Below are 23,439 nucleotides of genomic sequence, written 5' to 3'. Positions count from 1 at the left end.
TTAGGTGGATAAGGAACTGGTTGGGGAACCATATCCTCGGGAGGGGGTAAGTGCTCCTTTCCTTGAGGTTTTTAAGCAGAGGCTAGATGGCCACCTGTCAGCAATGGTGATTCTATGACAGGCAGTTCATCAGATGCAGTTCATGAAAGGAAGGGCATCATGGCCATCTTCTGGGCATGGAGGTAGTTGTGAAATTCCTGCATTGTGCAGGGGGCTGGACTAGATGACCCTGGTGGTCCCTTCCAACTCTATGATCCAAAGGGTAATTGTAAGAGGCTTTTCATCTGATTGGAGGTGTCCAGTGGGGTGCCACAGGGCTCAGTTCTGGGCATGCTACTTTTCAGTATTTTTATAAATGATCTGGATGAGGGGGTGGAAGGACTACTCATTACATTTTCAGATAACACTAAAATGGAAGGAGTAGCAAACACCCTGGAAGACAGAGATATAATTCAATGAGATCTGAACACACTAGAAAAGTGGGTGGATGTGAAGATGATGCAATTCAACAAGGATAAGTGCAGAGTTTGACATCTGGGTAACAAAATGAGAAGCACACACACTGGATGGGGGATACACTTCTGGGCAACACTGTATATGTGAACAAGATCTTGGAGTATGGGTGGGTTGTAAGCTAAATATGAGCAGTCAGTGTGATGCAGTGGCAAGAAAGGTGAATGTGGTCTTGGGTGTATCAACAGGCATAACATCCAAATTGCAAAATGTCACAGTCCTCCTGTACACTGCATTAGTCAGCCCCCACATGGAGTACAGTTCTGGATGCCTCACTTCAAAAAGGATGAGGACAGAATGGAGCGAGCACAGAGGGGAGCAATGAGGATGATCAAGACTAAGCCCTACGAGGAAAGGCTGAGGGATGTGGGAATGTCCAGTCTGGAGAAGAGGAGGTTGACAGGGGACATGGTTGCTTTCTTTAAGCATTTGAAAGGCTGTCACTTAGAGGAGGGCAGGGAGCTGTTTCTGTTGGTAGCAGAGGATAGGACTCACAATCATGGGTTTAAATTACAGATGGAAAGGTACTGTCTGGACAGTAAGATTTTTTTTTACAGTAAGAGTACTTCAGCAGTGTAATCAGCAGTCTAAGGAGGTGGTGAGTTCCTCCTCATTGGCGGTATTCAAGCAGCGGCTGGACAAACACTTGTCAGGGCTTCTGCAGTCTAATCCTGCATTGAGCAGGGGGGTTGGACTTGATGGCCTGTATGACCCCTTCCAACTCTATGATGCTATTATTCTAGCTATTGTACAGCATTTTTATAATTTATTTCTTCGGACATTATTCATCATCATCATTATATAAATAAGATGCATATATTAATGATACAGAGCAAGAGCAACAAGCCAGATCAGTGAGACAAATCTGCAATCATCATTAGGAAGAACTTTATTTTTATAGAAATCTACTCAGAGGCTAGCTCATTTGTCAAAGAGGACTTTTTTATTACACTGAAAAGTTGAAATGGGCATTGAGTTGGAAAACAGTATTTTTTTTTAAAAAAAAAAATACCAATGAGTGGAATTTTTTTGGATACAAAGATGAATTTTATAGTCTGGGCTCATCTCCATAAAATTCCATATGACTATACTTCTTTTAAACAGAAATGTTTAAGTTAAACAAATTCGGTTGAACCAATGCTTAATGCATTCACCTTTGTATACAACAAAGTCATTCATAAAAGTGATGCTTTTTCAGGCTTGCCTTTTTAAGAGAATGTGAATAGCTTTCACCACAGGAACTCACTGAGGCAGCAAAACTCTGGAGTGTTGCATGTTTTGTAGAAATTACAGGTTCTTGGAACAGGATCCCTTTTGCTCACTTCAGAAGCAATTAACTGGTTGTTATACACCTGGAGCTTGTTAATTCTGGGAGAGGCCTTAAAGCTACAGTTCACATTTCAATGAAGTCTTGTAAGAAATCAAATAAAAGGGTGGTTTAAAAGCCAAGTAATGCTTATTCCATACTTCTGGCAAGAATAATATTCTATAGGAAGCTGCTTGCTTCCTTTGGCTAGAAAAATCCAATTTCCATACCAAGAAACTTTGCATCTTATGAACGTTTTATTTTCCTAATGAAAATTTTTAAAATGGGAGAAAATGGTGGGTGTATATGTGTGTGTGTGCATGTGCGAGAGAGAGTGAGTAATTCTTTAAAATCATTTTCTACAGGCTCTGCAAATGTAGAGGTTTTTAAGATAATCTGAGTCTAGCAGCACTGTATAGACTAATACAATTTATTCTTCTATAAGCTTGCATGAGTTCACTTCATCAGGTGGCAAGACAGATCTTTCTAAAAACCTGAAAAGGGCCTCATGTTTGTCAAAAAATGTGAAATATTAAAAAAAATACATTGGGGGGGGGGTTAAACAACCTGAAAAGGATAAAAATAACCTGTAGCTTTAAGCAATGGATTCCCTCAGTGGCTGTTGCTAGGCAACCACAGCATTCCAAGGTTCCCTTTCTCTGAGTAAAAGGCAGGGAGAGGGGCCTTTCCAGGCCTATTTTGGCCTTTGAGGGAGGGCACCTTGGGACCAGGCCTGACTAAGGATGCCAGCTCCAGGTTGGGAAATTCTTAAACATTTTGTCATAAAGTCTGAGGAGGGCAGGGTTTGGGGAGGGGAAAGGCCTCAGCTGAATATAATGCCATAGAGTCTACCCTCCAAAGCACCCATTTTCTCCAGGGAGATAGATCTCTGTTGCCTGGAGTTGTAATTCTGGGCAATCTCCAGGTCCCACCTGGAGATTGGCAACCCTACACCTGGCAGCAACCCCTGGATGTCTTGATACCATCCAACTTGCCTGACTCAACTAGGCCTGGCTGTTTCCTACTGTTCAATAGTAGTCACCCTATGGAAGCCAGTGTGGTGCAGGAGTTAGAGCTTCAGAAAAGGGTCTGAGAGACCAAGGTTTGAATCCCCATCTTCCTGTGGAAACTCACTGGGTGATTTTGGATCAGTCACATACTTTCAGCCTAACCTACCTCACAGTATTGCTGTGTGGATAAAAAGGAGAAGAGGAGAATGATATAAACTGCTTTGGTCCCTAGTGTGGAGAAAGGTGGGTTATAAATGAAGTTAATAAATAATATATATCGCTGAAGATGGGAGGCAGATAAAAGGTAGGTTGGCTGACAAGGAGAGAATGATGCAGGGAGAGGATATGGGGGTTGCTAGGAGGGTGAAAGAGGGATAAAGGGGAAAGTGAGGTGCTCCACCTGGATGGCCCAGGCTAGCCTGATCTCGTCAGATCTCAGAAGCTAAGCAGGGTCAGTCCTGATTAGTATTTGGATGGGAGACCACCAAGGAAGTCCAGGGTTGCTGTGCAGAGGAAGGCACTGGCAAACCACCTCTGTTAGTCTCTTGCCATGAAAACCCCAAAAGTGGTCACCATAAGTCAGCTGCGACTTGACGGCACTTTACTCACACGAGGTGCCGCCCACAAGTTATTCAATGGTGTATGTGGTTAAGAGCCAACATGGTGAACTAAGTGAAGAGCAGCAGACTCTAACCTGGAGAACCAGGTTTGATTCTCTGCTCCTCCACATGAGCGGTGGACGAGAGAATGGGGAGATGGTTTGAGGGAAGGGGAGAGAAAGAGAAAGGAAGGTGATTATCTTAGGGAGGGGGAGAGAATGAGAAAGAATGGAGGATTGTCTGAGGGGTGGAGAGAAAGAGAAAGAAGGGGGAGATTATCTGAGGGAGGTGGGAGAGAACTAGAGGGGAGGAAGGGAGAGAAGAGAGGCTTGAGAGGCTTGAGAGACAGAGGTGGGGAAAGAGGGGGCATGATCTGAGAAGGGCTGGGGGTACGAGAGGGGAGATTGACATACAAGGGGCGAGAGAGCAAAGGGGGGTAAGAAAAGGTTGCGAGAGCAGGGAGTGCGGGGAAGACTTACATAGAGGGGTGGGGGAGAAGGCAGATGAGGAAAGACTGATAGTTAAGGAGTGAGGCAGAAAGAGAGAGGGGGGACTTTGACAGAGAAAGGGGGAAGAGGGAAGGAAGCAAGGGCGGGGGAATGTGCTCCTGCAAGTTTCTTGCGGGTTCCCACTTGTAGTGGTATTAATAGTGTTATTTCTGCACATGATTGGAAAGTGGCCATGTGATATTGTGAATGTGTGCAGTCGCAATTGTGTAGCTTTGAAGATATAAATTATTCATGGAAAACCTACCTACATATATATACATGTATGCATGTGTGTACTAAACATATTATGCTGTTGACCTACACAATCTGTTAGTACCAGATTATTGCCTCCAATTTCTCATTTACATGTGCAGTAATTACAACAAGCAGTTTTCACCTTGAGGCCCTGAGAATGAGAAAACCTCCGTTTTAGGGCCAGACATGACAACCCTTCTAGGGAATAAACAGATAATTTAATTCCTGATTATTATAATCAACTGGAATTCTAGAAAAACTGCAGTGTACAGTTACATGCATTTTTAAAAATATAAAAAGCACCTTAATTAACAGTTTCACAAAATGTAAACAAACTGAACTTAAACTTATTTGGCATCCTATAAATCCACATATTCACATTCCGGGGCAGCAGCTTCAGCCCTCCAGTCTTCACAAAGCTTTTTTTTAAAAAATATTGAAAGAACTTCTTTTCATTTTTGTCTGCAATTTTGGTCTCACATCAGGAAAGAAACTGATATGGTCTTTACCTTTGAAGATTATTGCTTTCATTTTGTGCGCTGCACATCATGTTTTGCCATGATCTTCCACATCAAATATCTAACAAAATTGTTTTAGTGCTTAGAGTGGGCATTGTCTTTTTAGGGTCCTAAGCGGACACCAATATACATTTTCAATATAAGTGTATTATCCTCCAATATTTAGCTTGATACCTCAGTAACCCATTTGTTCTGAAAAGGTGGAGGCAGACCCCGCTGTCTAATTCACCAACACCAGCCATTGAAGTAAATGGGCTTTGTTTCAACAAAATTGAAGTAGATACAAAATATACAGCAAGGTCTATGCATCTCCTGTGTAGCAAATACCTTATCTCTTTGTGCAATCATGGTTAGATGAATTACCTAGCCAACAAGGAGACTCTATCAGTGTTGATATACTAGTTATTTATTAACATGATATTGCACCACAGTTTAAAAAATAGCTGCCCAGTCCTTTGCTTGTGATGTAATTGCCTGGTGGAGCTGTTGATCCCTTGCCTACCTTACCCACTAATATATGTAAGTATTGTCAAGTTGCAACTGATGTATGGATATCTATGGTGGTTTGCCATTGCCTTCCTCGGCAGAGCCTTCCTTGGTGGTCTACCGTATGAGTGCCGACCCTGCTTAGTTTCTGAGATCTGACAAGATGGGGCTATACCATGATGCCTTCCCTCCCCTTACCCACTAAAGCTGTGGTCAGTTGTCATCAACAGAGGCCTGTGCATCCACATTCTACTCAGAGAACAAGGAACCTGTGCTTGCTGGCCCAGAGAGGAGGAAGATGTACTACTGTTCTACTGTTAGGCAGCAAGGCAGGCTGCCATTTTGTCTTGTCTGTCGCTCTTATTTTCTGGCTTTCCCCCTACATCTTGAAAGCACGCCTAATCATTCCACAATGAGAAAGAACCATCACATAATGTAATATTTAGTAACGGTCTGGATTACATGGCTTCTGTTGCCCATTTTGTGAAGGTAATGCTCAGGCCATAAGCCCTAATTTACACATCTGATGTGGACTGGGGGGGGGGGGAATCTTCTCCATGCCATTGCAGGCCATGTTTTGTGGGCTGAAAACAATGGGGTTGACAATTGAGATGTATCACCATGTGAGACAATTTAAAGCAGTCTCCATGAAAGAACCATAACATATGTGCCATCTTTTAGGAAGGATGATTGAAATAAAATACTGTTTCATCAGCTTCCTCTTAACAACGGTATCATTTACTTCATTTTATAACATTTTAAGAAAAGTTACAATTATTTATGAATAGATTTGCACAAATAATTAAAAACTGTAGATCTCCAGAGCATGTTTCTTGTTTTAGAAGGGTTCTACTGAATGATCAACAGCAAAGGATGTATCCTCCATTACTTTTGAAAGAAAAATAGTTAAGCTGCTTGTCCTTGGAAGTACAACGATTCTAAATCTTCAGGATACCACAAACTGCGATTTATAACTCACTCTGGAGTACTGCTATTGAAATCCCAATAAAGTCAGCATGATTGTTGCTTGATTACCAGTTGTGAATTGCAGCATCAATGAGTAGGTAGTATATATTCATCATTTCAAACATCTACCAGCCTTTCTCACTCTCTGAACTGAAGGAGTGTCAGGAAATACCCATGCTTTGGTTCTCTTTGCACTTGGCAGTTTCAATTACTTCTCTTGTGTTCTTTTGCCTTGACAGAAATGGCACTGAACAATTCATTTCTACAACAAAGATTCAGAGATATCAGAAAACAACATGTTCAGTTTGATGTGGCGATTTCCCAAAAAGTATTTGAATGCATTTTTGTTCATATTTTGCTCTTAATGATCAGAATAATCAGAGATGGATTTCACGATTTTCCTATTTATTTTATCTCTGGTCATTCATATCATCTTACAGATCTGTCAAAATAACTGATACATTATTTTTTGGATCTTCACTGTGACATTCAGTTTTGATGGTAAACATGTTGGCATTCTCACCCATTTTTAAAACGAACTGTTTCTTTTCAAGACCTGAGCCTGGCTTGACGGGAATGAGGGCGGGATATAAATGTAAATAATAAAATAATAATAAACAAATACCTGTTGCCGTATCTTTTAAAAAATTTTATTGGGCAGTGTGCCCATTATCAACTTGTGCAAAATATCTTTAGCACCCCACAACCTTTAATGAGGATATTAAGATATTAGCATGTAAAGATATTAAGAAATTCCATCACAGCTTTAAATTTATGGTAACATCATTGCAGTCTTTACAAATGTGTTGGCAAGCCATCAGAATTCTGTTTTTACAGGTGTTCTATTATATATTGTATCAAACCTACAACTAATTTCAAGGTAATATTGCAAAGTTATAAACTATACATGTTTTTACTAACCAGCACAGTTGTGCTGATATATGCAGGGGCTTAAAGAAACATGCTATTCAGTATAAAATTTATTGTAACTCCATATTAAATATAAGCACATTGCACCACCAACATCTGGGGACATATAATATTTTAAAATGGATTCAGATAAGATTTCCAAACTTATCCTTAACCGTACATATGTTCCAATTTCAGGCCGTTTGGGAGTATGCTAAGGCTGAGATCCAAACTGCTGCGTTAGGTGTGCTATGGGTTGGACATGCCCAGTAGTATTGATTTATTTTTCTCTAAACAGCATGTCCCTGCTTCTGAAAGACTCCATTTCAAAAGTGTTTTATTATAATGCTGCCTGAAAGGCTGCTTTAAACACACCACACACAAACCCAGTATCTCTTTAGATATGTGAACCAAGTTCTTTGGTTCTTTGGATCCTTATTTAAATTTCCAAAACATGAAATGTCATCACAATAATATAAAGATTCTGAATGAAGGCTCTGGATACTAGAATGTTTTCATTCACATAACAGCATATAAGTGAAGTAAATAAATAAATGGCTTGGGACTAGGTTACATGAAGGATTGTCTTCTCCCACACTTCCCGGCTCCCCAGCTGAAGCCATTAAGTATTACCCTCTGTGCCCCTGCAATCAGACACAAGGTCTTCTCAGTAGTGGTGCCCCTTCTGTGGAATGACTTGAGTCATTCTGGACCCTTGAGTCACCTGGAACCTTACTCTATAAGCAGTTATGTCAAAGTTTAAAAGAGCCAATGTGGGATACTTGTTAGGGTATTAGAATAGGGTCTAGGAAACCCAGGTTCAAATCCCCTCTGTGCCATGAAGTTTGCTTGGTGACTTTGAGCCAATCATACTCTCTGTCTCTACCTAAACTACGTCACAAAGTTTTTGTTAATATAAAGGGATACCGTGGTGGAGAGGAGAATGATGTACACCATCTTGAGTTTACTTTGACTGGAAGAGACTTCACATGATCTTGTAGCACGAGAATTATCCCCCGCACTGTCAGAGAGACTTGCACTGAACAATCTTTCAAAGCTTGGCTTGTGAAACAATGATCAGCCACAAAGTTCTCTTAGGTTTATCATGTTAAAGAGAGACTCCTGTTCTCTAACTCTTGATAATATAAAATTAATCTTTTGGACATGAGTCCGGGCTTTTTCTCTTTTGAGTGACCAGCAGCCAAACAAGATACTTGTATAATATTTTATCTTTTATTAAACAAAGAAAAGGTTCTTTTTATTGAGCAAGACGCAAGAATATTAAGTAAGAAAATTAGCCTCACAGAACTGTGGAAATGCATGCTAACAATATCAGCGATCCTAGCATCACTTATGCATGTTATAATTGATGTTAGCTGTTTAAAACAATTCAGGCTTTAGGTTTTTTTTGTCTCTGCTTTTAGGGATTATAAAAAAAAAAAAAAGCCCGAAGTACCCAAAATCTCACCAAGAGATCTTAATCTCTTTCTGAGACTTCCAGCTAGAGAAATCTAATTTGCTTCTCACAGGAAGGCTTATTTATAGAGAAAATTATCTTTCTCTAAGTTTGGTTCTCACAATCATGTGAGTATTTCTAAATATCTGATTGGTTACTCTAGAGAAGAGACAGCAACACAGGTGCAAATAGCCAATCAGTAAGTGCATATGAGATCATCTGAGATACCAAGATAAGAAGGCCAATCACAACTCTTAAAAAGCAATTAATCAATCCCTTTTCTGTATTGTTTCGACTAACTGTCCAAGAAAAAGGATGATCAAAACAAAAGGTGTTTAATCTCTCATTCAGCTTGCAAACTCAGCAAGAAAAAAAAGGAATGATATAATTGCTACTACAACAGTCTCAGCCAGAGGTCCTTCCTAGAACCAGCTCCCTAAAATCTGGTGGCAGCAGCTGATGCCGATCTAGGCTACCCTCTCACCTTGATGGATGGGGAGGAAAGAAGGAGATATGGTCTGACAGGAAGAGAGGATGGTGTTGGGCCCTCCAGGGGTTGTGGGTCCCTGGCAGCTAGGATATTACCCCTGAAGCCAGCTAGGATTTGGTCAATTGATTAATAATAGACTATATTATTATATTATATATTATATTACATTATTATGATTAATAATATAATTAACTATATTGTCATAATTGCCTTCCTCTTGTTTACAGAAAGACTTGGGGCAAAAATGCATGGTTCCTTTAGCCTCCTTTATTCCCTGTTTCAGCCAGGATTCAGCCAGGATCGAATGCACGTTCGGCAAAAGGCATGCGTTCGATCCTGGCTGAAACAGGGAATAAAGGAGGCTAAAGCGACCATGCGTTTTCGCCCTGAGTCTATCTAAGTAAGTATTGTCTACTCTGTCAGCAGTCCTCCAGGTTCTCAGGGTCTTTCACATTATCTACTACCTGGTCCTCTTAAATAGAGATGCCAGGGATTGAACTTTGGACCTTCTGCATGCAAAGCAGATGCTCTGCCACTGAGCCAGGGCCTCAGTATGTACAGTGTATACTCAGGTTGCATCATAGTTGTGTTTTTTTTAAAAAAAATTGGTCTAGAAGTAAAGAATATCCGCTCTCCAAACCAAATAAATACCACCATACATATACCACACTAACAACTGCAACATACATTGACTGTTACACATATCAGTGCTGGCTTAATTATATTACTCTGTTTTTGTATTGAAAAATCATTCACATGGTATGGGTGAAAAAATAACCTTTGTGATAACCATTAAAAAACAACAACCTGGTGTCATTCTCAATTAGTTATCAGATGTAGAAACCACAACTGAGATAGAAGAACTGGCACACTAATTACCATGCAAGGATACTGGAGAAGGCAGACCTAGTTCTAAAGAGCTTAGTGTTGAAATAGAAAAGGCAAACATTAGGTGGGAGAAAAGATTACTTTTTCCATATTATCATAAGAGAAGGAAGGTGCTTTGCCCTAGCAGTCTTAAGAGACTTGGCAAACATTCTACAGGACCCGTGTATTACAAACCTAGAAATGGAACCTGGCAGCCTTGAGCCTCAAACTAGGGCTGTTACTGTGATACAATTCTTTCTCCTTGATCTATCTGTTCCCAATGACTAATGAGGACTGCACCATAGATGCATTTTTCCTCTTTGCAAAACTGTCAAGGCTCTTGTGATTTGAGCACCCTGTGGATACCCAACCACTAAGAAATTAGGATTTTTTGCAACTCTGTGTGTTTATTTTTATAATGATGTATATTTCTCCACAAAACAAAATTGAATGGTGTTTTTAGCAGTGCGTGTGTATGTGCATACACACTGGTAAAAACTCTCTGTGTGTATATATACACATACATACATACATAGAGAGAGAGCAGAGAGATATCTGAAATGGTTAAAGGGTTTAAGTGACATTTACACAGTGTAGTCTCTACTATTTGCAATTCATCTGTAATCCTGTTAAAGGAGTAATAGCAGTTGACGCAGGCTGTGGATACTTCAGGTAATGGGAGCAAGGATCAGCCATTCATAGTGTGCTATTCTAGGTCTGGCTGGGATCCTTCAGACTCTAAGCCAAATGTTAAACACACTCTAAATGAATGACAAAATACTCATCAACTCTTCTGGCCGTCTTTGTTAACAGTGAAGAGCCTTTGCTGGTGCGAACGCTTGATGCTTTTATGTCATCCAAATATCTACTTTACAGCTCACATGTGTTCCTCAGGGTATTGTCTTAACAGCAGCACTGCTGTATGCTTAAGGGGTATCTGCCCTGGCAGCCTAAGCCCTTCCCTCTGTCACACACTTTGTGGTGCAAGCTGAGGCAAACAGATGGACAGCTCTGTGCTGCTCACTTCTAACAGTACAGCAGAATCCTTCCAAGCCGGCACAGTAATACAAAGCATGAAGTAAAGGGGGATGGAGTTGCTGGCAGATGGGTCAGCTCAAACATTGAGAAGGTTTGGATTCTCTCAGTGAAAAGCTCACAATGCAGTCTCAGGATCTCATGTACCTGCATTCAGACGATACAAGTAGCAGATAGACTTAAAGAATTTCTGCTTAGTAGAGTGCTTTTTTGAAGCTACACTGGCAATAGCTATTGAATGTAAATGGAAACATACATAGATTTCTAGCACATATATTGTGTCCTCCATTCCAGCCAGCCTAAGAATGTTTGTGTCTAGGGAATTTAGTGTAACCCATAAAGGGGTGTGCATTCGGCTTTGCTGAACCGAAAAAATTGCCCCCTTTAACAATAGCAAAAAAATCCCTAATCCAGAAAAAACTGAAAAATTCGGCTTTTTGGGATTCCCATCCCCATAAGCTTCAATGGGGGCCTTTAAATATCCCTGCTCCATTATAGTCTATGGGAAATCTTTATGGGGCTCTGGAAGAGGAGCTGTTTTTTATTTGCAACATAGCTGCTGTTGACTCTCCTTACAAGAACCCCTGAGTTTGATAAACATTGGGTCAGGGGATCCAATTTTATCCCAAATGGAGGAAAAATGGGAACCAATAGAATTGGACCCATTGACCCAATCTTTACCAAACTTGAGGGTTCTTGTAAGGAGAGTCACCAGTGGCTATGCTGCAAATTTGGTGCCTCCACCTAAAAAACAAACAAAAAAAAAAACAGCTCCCAAACCCTGGGAAAGATTTCCCATAGACTTTAATGGAGGCATTTAAATTTTGAATGTGTGGGGCTGTCTTGTGGACCAGGCTAGAGCAACCTCAAGAAAGTGGTCAAAGTGGCACCTCCCATTTTCTGCTTCAAGCCCCCAAAGATAGACAGTAACACTATGAAATGTACTTGCACCCTGTCTCCTCAACAGATAATTGCATTATTGCTGGCAGAAAGCAACTTTGCTTCACATTCCCTCACTCTTGGCAACATTGTCAGCACATGGTGATTCTCAGCTGCTTTCAATCACATTAGCTGTACCATATGTAGTCTGAGAAGAGCTGGCTGTGGTTAAACATGGTCAGGGGACTGCTGTCTAAAAAAAATTCAACCATTAGTTGGCAAGAATTTTCAAGTGAGCCAGGATGGTTCCAAAGGCAAACTACTATGCATGAATAGATATTTTGTTGTGCACCTTGATCTCCTTTCTTTGGCTTTGTCAAAGTAAGTCAATATCTTTCTAATTGGGTGTCCTTTTTGGACTTTCTAAGATTTTAGCATTAAGGAAGTTCACCTCTTTAAGCATAAAGACTGGGTACAAAGAAACCTTTTCTTTCTCTTTAACAAGATTATTGCTTCAAGAGGTATTCTGAAGATTCTGCACAGTATTGTTATGTGGGTTTTTTTGTGGTACACATAAAAGGAGAAAGAGCTGCCTGCCTTGTGCATTAATGCCATAGTATTGCTCTCCACCAAATGGAACAAACTGATTTGCTGCTTCCCTAACAAGGCACAGTGGACTTCTAAATAGTATTGTGTGCTTGTGGGACAAATGTGGTCCGACATGCTTTTGGAGATAACTATCCATAACATTTCTGATCTTCTTATTACAACTCTACCTCTTTGGTGAATATCTAGAATGAGACCTGATCTTGTGCAAGGTAGGAACATGCTGTAAAAGCTGGAATGAGGTAAGCTTACATGAGCAGCATGACTAAAATACCAAAGCAGCCTCAAACATTCCTCAGTAAAGACCCACTATACCAGTAAAAGGAAGGGACTAACTGCCAAGAGGCAACATAACAAAACAGAAAAATATGTCCACTGCATCATGTTTTATTGGTGACCACAAGAGTGATCAGGAAATACACATCAAAACAACATGCTCCTAGGCATCCTTTCTCATGGTCATGGAGGACTCCAGATGGGTGGTCAACTTATGTCAAAGGTAAACTGTGGCACATAATATTTTTTAAAGACTGTGGCATAGGAATGAGCATTCTATATTTTACCTTTCACAACTGCATCTGTAAAATGGCCTGTTGAGTCTGGGTTTTCTCTGTCTAGAGACCACAGCAGTAATATGTGAAGAGCTGTAACCTATTTTTGAAGATAAAAAAAATATGAGTAGTTGTCTCAGCTTGACAATCAAAGATATAATTATTAGGCACATAAAGGAACAAAGCCTGCTGAGGGAAAATCAGTATGTCTTTGCAAAGGGAAGTCCTGCCTCACCAACCTTTAGGAGTTCTTTGAGAAAGTGAACAAGCATTTAGATAACACTTATCCAATAGACATTATATACTTGGATATACAAAAGGCTTTTGACAAGGTACCTCACCAAAGACTCCTGAGTAAACTTAGCAGTCAAGGGATCAGGGGATGGGTTCTCTTATGGATTAAATGACAAGCAGCTGGGTCCCACAAGAATCAGTATTGTAAGCCGGTTTGAGTCTCCCTTAAGTGGCAGAGAAAGTCGGCATATAAAAACCAATTCTTCTTCTTCTGTTCATAAAAAAAACTGGAACTAGGGGTGAGTACTTTGAAGATGACACAAAATTATTCTGGATGGTAGAAACCAGGGATGACCGTGAAGAGCTCCAGGAGGATCTCCACAGATTGAGTGAGTTGGCAACAATGTGGCAAATGTAGTTCAATATAGGTAGTGTAAGGTGACGCACATTGGAACAAAAATCCCAGCTTCAACTATAGGCTGATCTTGCTGAGACTGTGATGGAAAAAAATCTTGCAGTCATAGTAGATAGCTCAGTGAAAGAGTCAACAGAGTGTGCTGCAGCAAGGTAAACTCTATGTTAGGAAAAAGGTAAAGGTAGGCCCCTGTGCAAGCACCGGGTCATTACGGACCCATGGGGTGATGTCACATCATGACTATTTCCTAACCAGTCAATATTTTAATGTCTCTGTATAGATCTATGGTGCAACTTCATTTGGAATATTATGTGCAGTTCTGGTCACTGTACCTCAAAAAGGACATCACAGAGCTGGAAAAAGTACAGAAGAGGGCAACCAAGATGATTAGGGGACTGGAGCACTTTCCTTCTGAGGGAACGCTGAAGAGATGGGGACTTTCCAGTTTAGAAAAGAGATGACAAAGGGAGGACATGATAGAGATTTATAAAATGATGCACAGGGTGGAGAGAGTTGACAAAGATAACCTTTTCTCCCATGCCCAATATACTAGAATGTGAAGGCATCCAATGAAGCTGATGGGCAGTAGATTCAGGATAGACAAAAGGAAATACTTCTTTAAACAATGAGTGTTTAAAATGTGGAATTCACTGCCAGAGGATGTAGTAATGGTCACAGACAGAGACAGCTTTAAAAGGGAATTATGGAGGATTCATGGAGGATAGGTCTATTAGTGGCTATTAGCCATAGTGACTAGGGAACCTCCATATTCTGAGGCAGTAAGTCTCTGAATACTAGTGCCAGGAGGCAACATCAGGGGAAGGACTCAGCCTCTACGCCCTGCTGTTGGACCTCCAGAAGAACTAGTTGGCCACTGTGTGAGACAGGGTGCTGGACTAGATGGACCACTGGTCTGATCCAGCAGGGCTCTTCTTATGTTCTTAAAAAGGTAAAAGTAAAGGTCCCCTGTGCAAGCACCGGGTCATTCCTGACCCGGTGATGTCACATCCCGACGTTCCCTAGGCAGACTTTGTTTACGGGGTGGTTTGCCAGTGCCTTCCCCAGTCATCTTCCCTTTACCCCCAGCAAGCTGGGTACTCATTTTACTGACCTCGGAAGGATGGAAGGCTGAGTCAACCTTGAGCCGGCTACCTGAAACCAACTTCCGTTGAACTCAGGTCGTGAGCAAAGCTTTGGACTGCATTACTGCAGCTTACCACTCTGAGGCACGGGGCTCTTATTCTTATGTTCTTACTCGCATATTTTAAGATTTTGGAGGCTTTATATATTGTCTTAACACTTTTGTTAATGGGATGAATTGAAATAAAGCTGCATCTATCCTGTCAATTTGTTAACAATCCATGACAAATTATACACAAACACTCTTCAGTCATGGTGTTTCATTTCTAATCTGCCATCTCCGAGACTGGAAAAGTTAAAATTTTCTGGGAAAAATTTATTTTATCTAAGCTTTCCCATATGATATTGATGTGAAGTTTCAGCAAATAGCTGCAGCATAAAAATATTCAGATATCCTGAGATTTTGTAAATAATCTTCTTTCTTCCTTTGTTTGTGGAATTTGCTTCTGGGTTGTTGGTTCACAGGCACTAATGTGCATGAGCCTGGAATATTCTAGCAATAAACAGCTTCTGCAATTATCAAATGCCTGAGCTCTACTTCAGCATTTAATCACCCTCACACGCCATAAATTGCCTCATATATTTCTCCACCATGAGCATTATCCCTTAATCAAATGGGATTAATAAGTTTTAGAGATACTACACGTTTATATATGGATATGAGAATGATGCAGTGGCAACGTAAATAACTCTGTGAGCTATTTGTTTGTTTATTTTAAAGGTGTCCTATATTATCCTGAAAGCTTACAGCAACTGACATATTTTAAAAAAAACATAATTTGTAAAAATTATGTTAAAACAACCACTTTATGAGTTGGATCCAACCAGTTTTTCTAGAGCTGAAAAAGGGAGAAGAGGGTCCTCTTTGATCACCGAAATGGCTATGCTGGGGGGTCATGAGACCTGCATGAATAAAAGGATTGTGTGACAGGGGCTGCAGTAAAGAAGAGAATGGTGCAACAGTCTGGGTCCAACCTGGACAGTCTTCAGATGTTGTAAGTTTTCCTGTAATGAGTACTTTCAGTTAATATACTCAGTTAATATACTCTACCTTCATTTTAGCAAGAAAAGACAATTGCAGTTCTAAGGAGAACTGGACTTAAAAGAGAGTAGCTCTGCTTAGTCACCTCAGATGGAACGATTGGCTGTTAAACAAGTAATCTCATGGTTTCTTAGGTTGGCATAGTCTTCAAGGCAGTTGTGTGTGTAGTGCCATCAAGTTGCAGACGACTTAAGGCAACCCCATAGGGTGTTCAAGGCATCAGACAAACAGAGATGGTTTATCAAGGAAGTTACCCTTATGGATATAAAGGTGTAAGAGGAGTTCTGTCTGCAAATGTGTAAATGCGGTAGCCTGAAGGTTGGTATGTGAAATTTTATGTGCTTATATGCAAGTTGTTTCCTAAGAAGTGTGGAAGTTTATTCAAGGCTTGTGCCCTAAAATATATTTAGGCTTTCACAACAAACATGATATAGTTTTCATCCTCTGATCATTTTAACTCCAAATGCCAATCAAAATGGTTTTGTGTATACTTAAAAACCTAGTCCTAATGATACATGAACACATGAAACTGCCTTATACTGAATCAGACCCTTGGTTCATCAAAGTCAGTATTGTCTACTCAGACTGGCAGTGGCTCTCCAGGGTCAGGCAGACGTCAGGCAGAGGCACCTCCTTGCCTAGTCCCTTTAACTGGAGATGCCAGGGATTGAACCTGGGACCTTCTGCATGTCAAGCTGATGCTCTACCACTGAGCCACAGCCCTCCCCAAATGAAAATGGTAGATTATGTCCAAAACTCTTCCATGCATATGAGGATTGAGTCCAGTTTAGAATGATTACATTCGAATTTGCTTTATGATGATTAAGTAATTTCAACTTTCAGTATTTTAAGTACACTTGTTCTTTGACAAACTATGAGGGGGGAAAAGCTACAAGTATCAGGTTGTAGATTATTATTTTTTAAATCATCAAAACTATGAGGATATAACTTTACATAACTTTGCTTCTCCAGCTTCATAACATCAGATATTATGTTAAGTAAAATTATACTTTAAAATTACAACTTTTAGAGCATTTAAACTAATACCTTAAAATGGTGGGAATAAAATATATTGGAAGTAGACAAAAAGAGAAATGAGAGAATTTGTACAATGTAATAACCCTATCCACTAGACTATAATGGTAAAAAATTTCTTTTGTAAAGTGAGAATGCTAAAAGTTTGATGATTTCTTCCTTTCTAATATAGTTACATAGTGACGCCAGCAAAATGATGATTCTGTAGGGTAGGATTACCTCTCATTAGGTACCTTTCTGAGTCTAGTTACTGTATTATAATCTTTTAATGCTCCAGACAGCGAAGCATATTTACTTACAGGTTTATAAACGTTTGATTCTGGGGGATTTTGGCACGTTGCCATTAATTACATGAGTTCATTTTAGAATGCACTTCATCTAGTGCCTCTGAAGTGATATCAAGATTATTAAATGCTTTCAGATGAAGTACTTTTCACTATTCACAAATCACAATTCCTCATTTGTTCCTGGCTTGTTTCAAAGCTCAGAGTGGCTTTAGACATGATAGTGTCATGGATTGAACAGGAAGAGCAAGCGCCCAGACAAAAGTTTAATTTTGGATATGATAATATTGCAGAGGAACATAAAGAACAAGGTACTTGAAGTCTTGTTTGCTTTGGTGATACTGTCATGTCCAAAACCGCTTGAGTTGCATTATGCTCCCAAAACCATTGAAGCAGTTATTCCCTGTTTATACATCTGGAATGCTACAATTACCAATGTTGGGAAAAACAAATGCTGTCCTCATTCTCTAATATTCTGAATGCTTGAAAATGGCCTTTACGGACAGTAAACTTATTTAAATAATGTTTGAAGAAAAAAACCCTCAGATTTCTTTTTTTTTTTAAAGCTTTTAACAAATACATACTCAAATGATCAAATCTCAAAGCTGTTTGTAGATTTCCACACCTAAATAAATAAACAAATAGATTTTGAACTTTGGAACTCAAAACTTTGCATGTCAAGAAGATCTCATGAAGTTTTGTGTGACTGGTTTTTGGATTAAATTTCAGTTTTTGGTGTATGTGTGAGGACAGAAAGAGACCAAAGTCTGAGCTGTTATTTCACTACTGGCAAGAATCTGCATATTGTGTCCAAAGTGAGCACAAAAGTAGAACCACTCATTAGTCTGGGATAACTAAATTCTACCACTTTTTTGAAAGGATACTTATATCCAAAGTTTTTGGCAATATGCAACTTTAAGACAAAATTGAGGCAGCATATATGTTCCCATAATGAATGGTGATCAGCTCACCAGAAAGGAGTATTTCAAGATGAGGCTAATGTGCGCTGAACATAATTTTATTTATTTATTTATTTAGATTTGTATCCCACCCTCTATCCCTGCCGATACTTCCCTTGTCAGCCCCTGGGAAGCATAGCTTCCAGTTCCCTACACAGGTACATGACCAGTCTGACGTCTTAATGCCCAAAAGTCTTTTAAAGAAGCCTCCTTTTTGTGGATCATCATGGTTACCACTGGAGACCATGCCTACGCAAAAGTACTACTAGTGCCATACAGTCCTGGCTTTTCTGTCTCCACTTTCAAATGATAGGGGATGTTCAGTACTGCCCATCTAGTTCTTCCAGCCTGTAACATTTTCCTAGAGCAGTGGTCCCCAAAATGGTGCACATGGGTGCCAGGGCACCTGCCGACAACTTTCCTGGAGCCCACCAAGTGTTTTTAGAAAGTGGGTGGGGTCAAGTGGAGCTTTCCCCCTACAAGGCTTCTGAGTTTGTTTTCTGGGCTGGCAACTGTGAGATGCTGCAACCTGAGTCCAATTCAGCACTCTATGACTTGGTGGATGGTCCCTCAGATTTTTCATCAGAACAGGGATGCTAAAATCCAGGTTGGAAGCCTGAGTTTCCAAGCCAGGTTGGAAACCCTAAGAAAAGTATCCGAGTTTTCAGTACCCAACACTCCCAGAAAACAAGTCATCTAGATGAATGGGGCTGAGCTGGCCTTTCAAAACTCACTTGCAAAAGGAGTGTGGAATGTGATGCGTGCTATCAAACAATCTATGTATATAGCCTAGTGCAAGGGTCCCCAATCTTTCGTAATTCTGACATAGCAGAATACACAGCCACAAAATGGTTGACACACACTGGCTGCCACAGGAGGTGGAGCCAGCTTACCTTCAGCCACACTGTAAAGATTCTTGACCTGTGGTGGCAGCTGCTGCCAAAGCAATAATTTTAAAAATCTGAACAGCCAATCAAATCTCAATGGCAGTTCAGAAGCCTTCCTGAGCAAAAGCCCCACCCACTTTCTAAAAATACTTGATGGATGCCAGAAAAGGTGTTGTTGGGCACCATGGAGCCCACAGGCATCACACTGGGGACTCCTGGCCTAGTGAAAGTAACATGGCAGCACAGCACAGCCCCAGCAGAAATGAGTGTGTTCCTGCTGCTGAAATCCCATCCCAATGGAGAGGTCTCTACAGACAGTCAGTAGCACTACCACTATACCCAAAGTTATGATGTCTGACCTATTATTTATTTACTTCATTTATACCCTGGCTTTCTCCCCAGTGGGGGACATAAACAACTTACATCATTTTTCTTGCCTCCATTTTATCCTCATAAGAACCCTGTAAGGTAGGCTAGACTGCCTACCTTTCCCTCACAGATTGTAGCGTGACCACAGCACTCATTCAGTGCCACACTTATTTCTACTGAAATGGCACCCATGACAAGAGCCTTAAAATGCTGACAACAATGGACCATACCATTGGAACAGAATTCATCAACTCAGAATGTTGGCTTCTCCTTCCAGCTACAATGGGACAGGTAAAAGTAAATTTCCATTTCTTTCTCACTTCCATGGTTTCCCATGGCTACTGACAGAGATATCATTCCTGTTTTCTCCCAAAAGCAGGAGAAAACAAGTGACTAGATTGCCTACCCAAACCAACAGTGCATGATATAAGCAAGGGATGGTGTCCATCATTGGTTTTACAGAAAACACTGCAGCTAGTCCAAAAGGCTGAGCATCAGTACGTCAAAATGGACAGATTCTGCAAGCCTTCTGACTGGGACGATCCTGTTCTGTTCTCAAAACTTCTGAAAATCCTCCAACTAAATCCCCAAGTTAATGTTATTTTGGAGTCCAGCTTTGGAAACCAGTTTCTCCAAATGTTGTAAATCATCAAATAAAATGTAAGCGAGGAAGATGACGCTAAAAATACCTCACAAAGAAAATAATAACCCATTGAATTCTCAAAATGTGTGGCCTGTTTTTTCCCTTTTGAATTGTTCAGGCAGTAGGAACCTCAAACCCACAAAATGGCAGAAGCATAAGGTGAAGCATGAGTGAACAGGCTGTGTGTATGTATAATAACCACCTTTTTTTTTTAAAGAAAGATTTTACCATGGATTCAATATTATGGACTCATAATATGCAAACATATTCTGCTTTTAATACACATTCACAGCATACATGTTAATAGTTCCAAAGGAGCTGGTACAAGATATGCTTTGAATATGTATTAAGAATTGTACACAATATGTAACTAAGACCATTCTGCATTATGAATCCATAATACAGAATGTGTAATACACTAATAGCTTAAAAGGAGCTATCATGGTATATGTTATGAATATCTATTAAAACAACATATACAAAAACGTTGACTAAATTTTTACAGGTCTCTTTATCTGATCTCCTAACTAATGTAAACAGGACAATATTATTCACTACTCATATTAGAGAAATATTTTAGACACACTTTTTACATTTTAGGAAGGGCTAGATACTCTTTTATATTGTCATTATATTTGTAAAGGTCTGTACCCTTTTTACTGACAAGTTATTAGTTTGATGCTGTTGAGTGAATGCAGTGTAATTTTATGAGTGCTTACAACTCTATACAAATACATGTAAAATATAGATTTCAAGTGACACTGGGCTGAAATGCTACCTGCATAACATAATGAAAGAAATACCATAATCTGGAAAATCTCATTTTCCCCCTTCCCAGTAGTATTTTACCTATTATATGTACAAATAACATCTAAAATTACTATAATTGAAATATACTCGTGTGATAAAATTGTTTCCATTTATTCTGTTTGTTTACTCTGTGCTTCTGATAGCATTTTTGTACTGTACAGTAAGTTTGCTGATGGTGATTGGTACTTTCTCATACGCTTCCTCCTCCACTAGCAATTTCATGCTGTTGCCATTCAATCTACTTTGCTGGAAATCTGCTTATAAACAAAGGTTATCCAGAAAGTCTCTGAACATGTTTCTAAAGGCTTTAAAAATTAGTATGTAATGTTTGATGGAGTTGTTTAGGTAGCTCAGCATTATTTATACTTAGAATTCATATTATAATTTTCTTTGAGATTGGTATCATGCCATGTAGAGTTTGGTACCAGGAAGATACTGTGGAACAGCATAATTTATTTCTCATCACTGCATTTTCAAATACATTGGTAAAAACATAATTAATTACTAGTTGATGTTTTGTTGTGATGACATGTCTGTTTGCTATTTCATTCTACAATCCTAAAAAAAAAAAAAAGATGTGTACCTGCCACTGCATCAGCTTGATGGGATTTACTTCCTAGCAAGTGTATAAGGGAACAGAATTCCAGAGGACCTGGTTGCCCTAAATTTAACTTGTTAATTGGTTGGTGGGAGTGGGGGAAGAGGAGGTATGACCTTGGGCCAGTCATGATTTCTCAACCTAACATACCTCACAGAATTGTTGTGAGTAGAAAATGGAGAAACTCTGCTCATTGCCATGTGCTCCTTGAAAGACAAGTGGTATATAAATGTGAGAAATGAAATGAGAAGAAGCATGATGCACATATTAATCATTATTAGCCTATTTGTGTCAATACCAAGGCATACATTTATTTTCCTATAGTTCGGTTGGGTCAGGCCCCACAGGGAATCCTTACTTGGGGACCTATAGTGGTTCTCAGTACCCCTGGAAAAGGTTCTTTTATTTCTACATTTTAACAGTAGTGTAGATGATGGAATTTAGGCAGCTTGCCACCTTTTATAAGTGAAAATTTTTATCTTTAGTGTCACTCTGTACAAAGAGCAACTGATGTTTAAAATACTGGAACCCATTGTTTGAGGGATTCAGCTTCAGCCTCTTATGCTCTGCAAAGAAAATATCTGACTGTTGCTTTTCTAGTTGACGGTGCTTGACCAGGAATGATAGGCTGGTCTGGATCTAGTGATATTCTCAGGTAGCTAGCTGGCCATTCCTTTGTTTTACTCATAGCCCAGAAAGTTTAACCAATTAGAGGCAGGGAGGGACCCAAAAGGACTTGCAAGAGGCACCTTAGTTTCCCCTTTATGCCCTTCCCCACACTATTTCCTCATTCCCTGTTCATGGCAAGCCACATATCCTCACCTTTCCCTGCTTCAGTTGATCCTTCTCACCCCCACTCCCACCAACCAATCTACATTCTTTTAATCTGCTGCCCATCTTCTGCTATATTTATTATTTATTTACCCTGAGTTCTCTCTCAAAGGCCAGGACAGTCCTGGAATGGGTCCTGCCCCCTCTTCCTGCCTTTTACTGACATAAACCAAGGCTTCAATTGGAAATATTGTTGTGGTTATCTAGCAACAGCCACAGATGGTGTTTGTTTCTAAAAGTTACAGGCACTGCTTCTATTATTTTAAGGTGTTTTAACCCCCTAGTGTATTTTTTTCATATTTCAAATTGTTCGGCAAACCTCGGGCTTTGTAGAAAGATATGTCTTATCTGTTCATGGCTCAGATCTGTGGTTTTAAGTATCCACACATTTGGCCACATTGAAAATTAACCATTTATCAACCAGCCGGGTTAGGGTTCTGCTGTCGACAGACGCAATCAATCCATCAGATTCCAAACTAGCCACCATGACCAAGACCAAAGAGCTGTCCAAGGATGTCAGGGACAAGATTGTAGACCTGCACAAGGCTGGACTGGGCTACAAGACTATTGCCAAGCAGCTTGGTGAGAAGGTGACAACCCTAACCCTAACTGTCAGCCTCCCTCGGTCTGGGGCTCCATGCAAGATCTCATCTTGTGGAGTTGCAGTGATCATGAGAACGGTGATGAAGCAGCCCAGAACTACACGGGGGAACTTGTCAATGATCTCAGGGCAGCTGGGACCATAGTCACCATGAAAACAGTTGGTAACACACTACGCCGTGAAGGACTGAGATCTTGCAGAGCCCGCAAGGTCCCCTTGCTCAAGACAGCACATGTACAGGCCCATCTGCAGTTTGCCAATGCACATCTGAATGACCCAGAGGAGAACTGGGTGAAAGTGTTGTGGTCAGATGAGACCAAAATCGAGCTCTTTGGCATCAACTCAACTCGCCGTGTTTGGAGGAGGAGGAATGTTACCTACGACCCCAAGAACACCATCCCCACCGTCAAACATGGAGGGGGACATATTATGCTTTGGGGGTGTTTTTCTGCTAAGGGGACAGGACACCTTCACCGCATCGAAGGGACAATGGACAGGACCATGTATCGTCAAATCTTGGGTGAGCACCTCCTTCCCTCAGCCAGGGCATTGAAAATGGGTCGAGGATGGGTATTCCAGCATGACAATGACCCAAAAGACACGGCCAAGGCAACAAAGGAGTGGCTCAAGAAGAAGCACATTAAGGTCCTGGAGTGG

General features: G+C 40.3%; 1 non-coding gene across 1 annotated transcript; it reads right to left on the bottom strand.

Annotated features, from left to right (window-relative positions):
* Positions 1 to 16,417: 16,417 nt before the first annotated feature.
* TRNAV-GAC (transfer RNA valine (anticodon GAC)) lies at positions 16,418 to 16,491 on the bottom strand. Its single transcript has one exon. It is a non-coding gene; the product is annotated as a tRNA-Val (tRNA).
* Positions 16,492 to 23,439: the final 6,948 nt, after the last annotated feature.

This window comes from Euleptes europaea, chromosome 3 (assembly GCF_029931775.1).
Source record: "Euleptes europaea isolate rEulEur1 chromosome 3, rEulEur1.hap1, whole genome shotgun sequence".
NCBI lineage: Eukaryota > Metazoa > Chordata > Lepidosauria > Squamata > Sphaerodactylidae > Euleptes > Euleptes europaea.
This window is presented reverse-complemented; position numbering and strand designations above follow the sequence as displayed.